Source organism: Mastomys coucha, unplaced genomic scaffold (assembly GCF_008632895.1).
Source record: "Mastomys coucha isolate ucsf_1 unplaced genomic scaffold, UCSF_Mcou_1 pScaffold21, whole genome shotgun sequence".
Lineage (NCBI taxonomy): Eukaryota > Metazoa > Chordata > Mammalia > Rodentia > Muridae > Mastomys > Mastomys coucha.
In genome coordinates, this window is record NW_022196904.1 from 168,896,929 (window position 1) to 168,905,547 (window position 8,619).

Below are 8,619 nucleotides of genomic sequence, written 5' to 3' on the forward strand. Positions count from 1 at the left end.
AAGTGATTTTAGATCTGAATCTTGCTTTTCCAGTGTGATGGTGTGTCCAGGACTTGCTATGTTGGGAGTATTGGGTTCTGATGATGCCAAGTGACCTTGGATTGTGTTGCTTATATTCTTATGCTTGCCCCAAACCATCTGGTCATCTCTAGTACTACCTGCCCTTGCTAAATCTGACTGGAGGCTGTCCTTCCTGTGATCCTGGTTGTGTCAGAACTCCTCAGAGTCAAGCTGTCTCTGTGATCCTATGATTCTGGGATCCTGTGATCCTGGGCTTGTTAGAGTGCTTGGGAGTAGAGCTTCCTCTGGGTGTTGTGGGACTGGCTGCAGAGTTTGCTCCCAATGTCAGCTCAGGTCACCGGCTGGCCCAGACAGACTGGAAGCAACCTGAGCCACTCGGCTGCTGGAGTTCCTGTGTGCCTTAGTCCTGCTGGTCCCAGTTACTCCTGGTGTTGGGACAGATGTGGTGTCCTCCTCACCTCTAATCCTGGGCCTGTTAGATCACCTGGGAGTGGAGCTTCCTCTGGGTGTTGTGGGACTGGCTGTGGAGCTTTCGCCCAAGGTCTGCCAGTTTTTCTTATATAACTGATATCAGCAAATAGTCTATGATGTCTTAGAATCATTGAAGTGATAAAATAAAATGACTTTGGATTTTAAGATCTCAATATAAAGAGTTGGTATTCTTTGAAGTTGGTTTAGCTCAGTTGACCTCGACTGTGTTCGACCTTGTCCCCCAGAAGACATTTAATAATGTCTAAAGACATTTTTGGTTGTCATAACTTGGAAGAGGGAGGTTGTTGCTCACATTTAATGTAGAGAGGCCTGGCATGCTTCTGGGCATCTTGCCATACACAGGACAGTGCCCACAACGAAGAATTATCTGGCCCTCGTGTCAATAATCCTGAGATTTGGAAGCCTGTGCTTGTCTGATACCCTTAAGTATAGTGGGTTTGTCATCGTTGAATACAGGCTGTCAGAACAGCCTATGTATTTCTCCGGGGGGAAAAAAGTAGAGGGTTCAGCTTGATTATGTTATAAGAGAGCCTGAAGTTTTGGCCTTACCTCTTATGAAGCCAAAATCTCATTTCTGCATCTGGTAGGTGTTTGGTGTGGCATAGCACAAATGCTTTCCTGGTGAGACACTGTCCCACTGCTTTGTCAGAAATTGTGAGTAAGCCCAGAGGCCTGGGAGGAAAGCCACAGTACCACTCCCACAGACCACGAGAAGAGTCTGGGGTGATAAACCAGAGGACAGAGACAGAATGGAAATTAAGACCAGGGCAGAAATACACGAGTGTACAGCCAGCTGCTCCTGAGGTATCACAGGAACTGGTGGGATCCCAACCAAGAGAGGCTTTGACACTGGGGCTGCTCGGAGGCTCGGTTCCTACTGTCTTTCACCTCCTTCCATCCTGAGGGAGCTGCTTCAGGAACAGGTCCCCTAGTGAGACTGGAATAGAGACTTAACCGGGAGCTCATCTGCCAGAGCTGCTGTAGCGAACGAAGCACTACACGCTGAGAGACTTACCCAACAGACATTTTTTCTCACTTTCTGGAGGCTGGAAGTCTGAGATCAAGGCCTCAGCAGGGCCACGTTCCCTTGGAAAGCACTGAGGAAAAGCCTCACTGCTGGCTTCTGGTAGATCCTTGGCTTGTGTCGGGGTTTCTCCAGTCTTCACATGGTGTTCTTCCTCTGTGCAGGTCTGTCTCCAAATTTCCCCTTTTTATAAGAACCGCCAGTCATGTTGGGTGAGCCCCCCCCCCCACTCCAATATGATCTCATCTTTACTTAATTACTTACATCTGCAACAACCCTCTTCCCAAATAAGGTCATATTCTGAGGCATGGGGTTTAGGACTTCAGCATATAAATTCTAAAGGCTCAGAATTCGATCTATAACAGACTCAATGCTCAGAAAGGGGTTTCAAAGTTGCTAGGCAGAAGAGAGGGTCTGAACCAGGCTGGATGCTAAAGGATGCTCACCAGTGACAGGCACATCCCTATGCGGAGTTCTGCTTGCTGGAGGGGATCACAATCCTTTCTGAACCTGGGGATAGGGATGAGAGAACTAAGAATGGCCAAGGGGGATTTAGATAAGAGGACTCTCAGTCATCTATAGAGGTGGAGGATTTAACTTACTGGCAAGAGTCCAGGTGACCTAAACCCAAATGGAGAGGGGGATGAAAGGAGGAAGGAAAATTAAATACTGGGATATACAGCAAGGTGGAAACAAAAATGAGAGTTGTGCCTCATCATACCAGACTCCGGGATGGAAGTCTTGCAGGCTGGAAATGCACTATGTAAAATTACTTGATTTGAAACCCCAGTCTGGTGCCACAGAGACCCCAGGCAAACCATACCCAAGACAATTCCCAGCCCAGGACCATACAGCCAGACACGAACAAGCCCGAGAAAATCCCACGTCCAGCACCACGGAGTCCAGTCCCAAGAGGATCCCGAGCCCAGTGTCATGCAGGCCCAGGTGGGCAGAGAACCCCTGAGATCACCCCCACCCAGGGTCATGCGGCCTGAGTGGGCAGATTATACCTGAGACAACCCTCAGCCCAATGCCTCACAGGCCCAGGAGGGCAGACTATACTCAAGATGACCCCAGCTCGGTGCTGTGTGGCACGGGTGGGGCACTTCTGAGGCCACTCCTGAGATGACTTCAGACATTCATAGGCCTTAGGCTGCACTGAGATGAGCAAATAAGTGGTGGAGAATGTAAGAGAAAGAGAAATAGAAGTGTGTAGGCACAATGAAGAGAGATAGAACTGGGGACTCAAGGGTAGTGAGGTACAGCCTGATGTGAGTAGCTGGTGATGCCACCTAAAGCCATGGTGAGGTCCTTCCTGGTCCTTGTTGCCACCTAGGGCCATAGCAGGTATCTGTCACCACCAAAGGCCAAGCAGACATCTTTGGTCTGAGCTACTGTACTGGAGTCATGTTGATTTTTGAGGGCTGGCAGAGCTGGTTCCACTCCTTACCTGGGAAACATGGGAGAACTGGCCCTAAAGGCATGAAAGCAGGAGAGTTGGCCCTGCCCCTCACCAGATGGAGTACTTGGGAGAGTGGCCCCCACACCTTGCCCAGGAAGCACAGTAGAACTGTCTCTGGTTTTGGGAGTTGCTGATGAGGCAATCCTGAGGATGTGAACATGGGACAACTAGCCCTTCCACTTGTCTGCCAGGCAGTGGCATAGGTGAGGGAGAGATGTCACTGCCACCACATCCCTCACCACCTATAGTAGATGGGAAAACTGACCCCAAGGTAATGAGAACCAGAGAGCTGTCCCTGCCCCTCAATGGCTGCAACACTCTGGAGAGAGGGCCCTGTGCCTTGCCCGGGTGGCACAGTTTAGCTGGTTCTGGTTTGGAGATGGGGGATGGGGTTGGGTGTTTTGGGGCAAGCCAGTCCTGAGGGTGTGAGAGCAGAGAGCTGCCCCAGCCCCTTGTAGGCTGCTGTATTGGGTGAACTATGTAGGGCAGTGCTGGAGGCTCATCTTATTGATGTGGGTGCAGGAGAGCTGGCAGACTGACCAACTTAGCTACCTACCACTCAGGCCCAGATCCAGGGCTTTGAGTTGGCCCACTCCAAGATCTACCCCATTTATAATCTGCTGGAGTATATGAAAGAGTAGGTCTTACAGCTCCAAAGCTGCAGGATCTCCATAATAAAGGGCAACCACCAGATATCTGATAAGTCCCAAAGAGGATCTAGTATTGATAGTGTAGCTAGAGGTCTCAAACCAGATCAATAACTCATTTGCAAGTAAAGATGTGTGGACAAAGAGTATTCTGTGTGATACATGGTGACACACTATGGCTTTCACAAGGGGATTTTATTTTCTTTTGAGGGGAGTTGTAGAGGGTGGGTACAGGGAGGGGAGTAGGATTGGGGTGCATGATGTGAAATTTACAAGAAATCCATAAAAAGTTAAATGAAAAATTATTTGATCTAAAATTTTCTATGTATATGCCCAACATTGTGTGTGTGTGTGTGTGTGTGTGTGTACACACCATGTGTGTTCAGGTGCCTGTGTATGGGAGCAAGGGTTACAGGCCATTGTGACCTCCCTGACATGGATGCTGGGAACTGAACCGGCTCCTCTAGGAGAGCATCCAGTGCTCTTCACCTCTGAGCCTTTTTCCTGCCCCCATAGAAAAGCACCTTCACACACATGCTGGTTAAATAGAGTGGGGTTTCCCAAAGTGGACCCTGTACAGGAGCAGTTCTGTGAGCTTTCCATAAAGAAACAGTCCCATGACAGGGTAAACTGGAAGCCATATTAAGCTTGATTTTATTTTCAAGAGCATTCTTTTAAAACTTTTAATATGTATTCTCAAAAAAGAGCAAAGAGTAATTAATACATATACATCCATTAAACTGGATAGAAACTTTGTCTTTCTGTAGAAACTTTCTGTTGTGGGCTATATTTTAAGATATTTTTAGAGGTGGGGAGATGGGTCAGTAGTTAAGAGCACTTGTTGTTCTTGGAGAATATGCAGATTGAATTCCCAGCACCCACATAGTAGGTTGCAGTTCCTACCATGTTATAACTCCAGTTCCAAGAGATCTGAGACTCCCAGGCACAAACATGGCATGCATACATACTTGCAGGCAAAATACTCATACGAATAAAATAAATACATATAAAAGTATAAAGAAAGAGATATCAAACTAGGTAACAAGTGAACTTGTTGTAAGACAAACCAAGGGGGTGGTGGGACTAACAACTGGTAGTCCTGAGAAACTGCCCTCACAGGACCTTTCCAGCCCCACTCTGTCTTCCTACCTACTGTTAGCATCAGGGCATCCAAAGCCTGTGGCAACGCATGGGCGGGTCTCAGAGACCTGTTGCCAGGGCAACAGCCACCATATTCCCAGAATCCATTGGAATCACCTCCCACCTTTACCTGCAGCCACTATGTCAGAACCCATACTTATACGGGGAACATTCCTCCATCTCTCTCTCCCCCTCCTCTCTTTCCGCGCTACTGCCCCCTCTCTCCCTCTCAATTAAACCTCTTACCCGTGGAACTGTTCAGGGCCTAGTGTGTGGTATGTTCTGACGCCACCCGGCGTTCTAACACATCACCTACCTTCCTTCTCCTTTTCTCCTGCTTTTTGAGACAAGTCTCATTATGCATCTCAAACTGTCTTCAAATTGCTATGTAACTCAGACTGGCCTTGCTCATCATAGGCCTCTTACTGTAACTTCCAGCATGCTGAGATTACAAGCATGCAACCGGACACCTATGTGTCGGGTTGTAAAACACTTCTTGGGGAAGACTAATCAAGACTAATAATCCAAACCCTCAACACTGATCACAAAACCAACAGCAAAACTATCCCACACATCAGTTTTAAGGCAGAGGCCCCTCTCCCAAGCCCAGCCATCCCTAACAGGTCAGATGCAAGGTGTCTGTGGGTCTCTAACAACTCGCCTACATCACGGGAGGGAAAGTGGCCATCAGGTTATCCGTCTAAGATCACAATCTACTGGATGCCCGAAATGAGGAGGCCTGGGATTGTTTTCTCTCCATTGTAACCTAAAATGAGCCGCACATTCGGATTCTGACCACCAAGGAGAAAACAAAACCTGGAGAAAGTAGTCTCCATGGGAGATTGTCCTAAGGATGCAGGAATTAGGGAAAGTGATTGACACAGAGAAATAAGAAAACCCTACACTGGGTGCATTTTGATCAGGCCCTTGTGAGGTTGGAACTTGCTGTGTAGACCAGGCTGGTCTTGAATTCACAGAGCTACACCTGCCTCTGCCCACTGCCTGCTAGGATGAAAGGCATGTACCACTATGCCTGACTGTGCCAAGTTCTCTGTTCAGTAGCCATCACCTGACGTTATTATATATTATGATAAAGAACAGTGCCAGCTTTGGAGTCCACTCTACTTGATTTTTAAACAGAAAGTGTGTACTCATCTTTTTTTTTTCTTTTTAATAGACAAGGTCTCTATGTATTCCAAACTTGACCTAATTAGTTATGTAGCCAAGGCAGAACTTGAACTCCTGATTCTCAGGCTTATGCTTCCTGCATCCTGGGATTACAGACAAGCATTGCTATACGGGGCAAGCCTTAAATTTCAATTTGCTTTTGTAGCTGAATGATCTTGGACAAGTTGTTTATTTGAATTCCATTTTGTCAGGAAGAGAATAACACCCCGCGCTGGCCTTGCCATACCCTTCCCGGTCGTCTCCCCACTCCCCAGGAAGCATAAAAGGGTCATAGGGATGTCTTTGAGAGCTTCCCATCAGTGCCAGCTCGGAGGTTCCAGGTAGAATTCCTGGAGTCTAGAAACACCCTGTAGCTGTGAAATAGTAAGACGGTGCCTAAGGCAGATGTGCCCTCCACTTGACCTACAGCTGGCGCTAGTGCCTGCCCAATGTCCCCTGATTCTGTGCCCCTCACACCTTTACACCTGGCTCCCATGACTCTGCATCTGGCTCCCAATAAAGTCCAAATCCCCAAAGTGACACGTAGAGTCTGCGGTGCAGCGGGCTGGCTGCCGGGTTGGCATTCCTTTGAGAGGAAGCGCGGCCGCCTGCCCTGCATCTGCCCCGTGGCCTTGCGTCTGATCTGGAAACATGGCCTCCACCTGCGGAAATGTTGGCAGTCTGCTATGGAAAGGAGCTGGGAGTGTTTCCGTGGGCGCGGTGAGCCGGTCTCTTGTCTGGCTTCTCCTTGACGTGCCAACAGTGAGGTGGTGCAGCAGGTGTTTCCGGGGTTGACTTTGCCCACGGAATCTTTCCAGCTTCATCTGATTCTCACTAGTGTTGGTCCAGCGAGATGGAAAGCCTGCAGAGAGGGGAGGAGAGTAAGGGCCCCACACTCTCTGCCATTCTCCAGTTAATGTCCAAAATGGTAGCCACACCACCCTACGATATGGCTCCTAAAGTATGACCCATAGTGCACTTCAAGTCACACATCCACTGCACAGAGATGTTCCGGGCTGGTTGGGCCAGGTGAAGAACACCAATAATCCTAGCCCTAAGGAGATGGAAACAGGAGAATTAGGAGTTCAAGGCCAACTTTAGCTTCGTGGTGAATTCCAGGCAAGCCTAGACTACAGAGAGATGTTTTGTCTCGAGCAACATTTCCATCAATGATAGACCACATAAATGCAGGTGGTCCCAGAAGATTCCCATGGAGCTGACATTTCCTATGGCCTAGTGTTGCTGTGACATTATGGCATAAAACAACAAGCCTACCAATTGTAGAAAAGTTCAGAACATACCTACATAGTATAAAAGGCTTAACAATAAACAGCTCTGTTCTTACCTTATGCCATCTACTATGCTATCTTAATAACAATTATTTTAGAGTTTACTCCTTTAGCTTATTAAAAAATGTTTACTAGTGCTAGCAATATGGCTCAGTGGGTAATGCTACCTGCCACCAAGGCTGTTGACATGAGTTTGATCCTCAGAACCCACATGGTAGATGGAGAGAATCAACTCCAGCGAGTCGTCCTCTGACCTTAACACATGTACCATGGCACACCTGCCATTCTCTCCAAAATAAATAAATGTAAGAAAAAAAATGTTTGCTGTAAAAGAGTGTGCTGTTACATTGGTAGCGATCCTGTGCACTTGTGTTTCCAAACATGTCATACAACCTAAGCATGTGGAGAAAGGCATTCAGCTTTGAATATGGGTATTCATTCATTGTGGTCCTGCAATTGTGAAATCTAACAATGCACGTCTCAAAATGTACCTCCCTCATTAGGTTACATGTGGACGCATTTCATTTTAACTTAAAGTCGGTTCGGGTGATTGGCTCAGACTTTCTTTCACTTTCACCACTGCAACGTAGAAAGTGTAAAGGCAGGTCGAATATTTCCAGGGGAATCTTACCACAGGAGTTGATGTACACTATCAGCATTGACTACTCCCTTCAGAAAAGAACGTAAGATATCTACAATTTCTCAAACATTGATTACTAGTTGAGGTGCTAAAAAGGTGCATATTGAAGGTTAAACAAAATGCACTCAAATTATCGTTGCCTATTTCTTTTTTTTTTCTTTTCTTAATGTAATGACCAGAAGATCTGAAATTACATACATGCCTCACATTTTATCTCTCTGTCTGTAAACTTGGGCTTTTCCACCTATGTCCCAGTTCCCAAATAAGAACTTATAGACTTATTCATTAATAGATGCCTAGGCTTTAAGCTAGGCTTGCTCCCCAACTAACTCATAATTCAGCCAAGCTGTCCATACTGTTCTATGTCTGCTACACAGCTGGATACCTCTCTTCAGTTTCATGTGTCCGATTTCCTCTGACTCTGGATGGTGAATCTCCTATACCTATTCCCCAGAGTTCCTCTCTCTGTCGGATGCCCCACCTTCTAATCCTGGCTCAGCTTATTGGCATCAGCTTTTTATTGACAGGTGATGCTTCCACACAGTACACAAGAGATTGTCCTTCCACTGTCCTAGATAGTCGCAGGATAAGATGCCATAGATTGGGTTTGGCATCACTGGAATCTGATGCCTCTATCAGGAAAATAGATACCAGCAGGGATGGAGAGGCCACTGCGCACAAGTCACCTGACTGTACAGCCGCCCCCATTCTCATAAAAATGACCCACAGAGGCATGC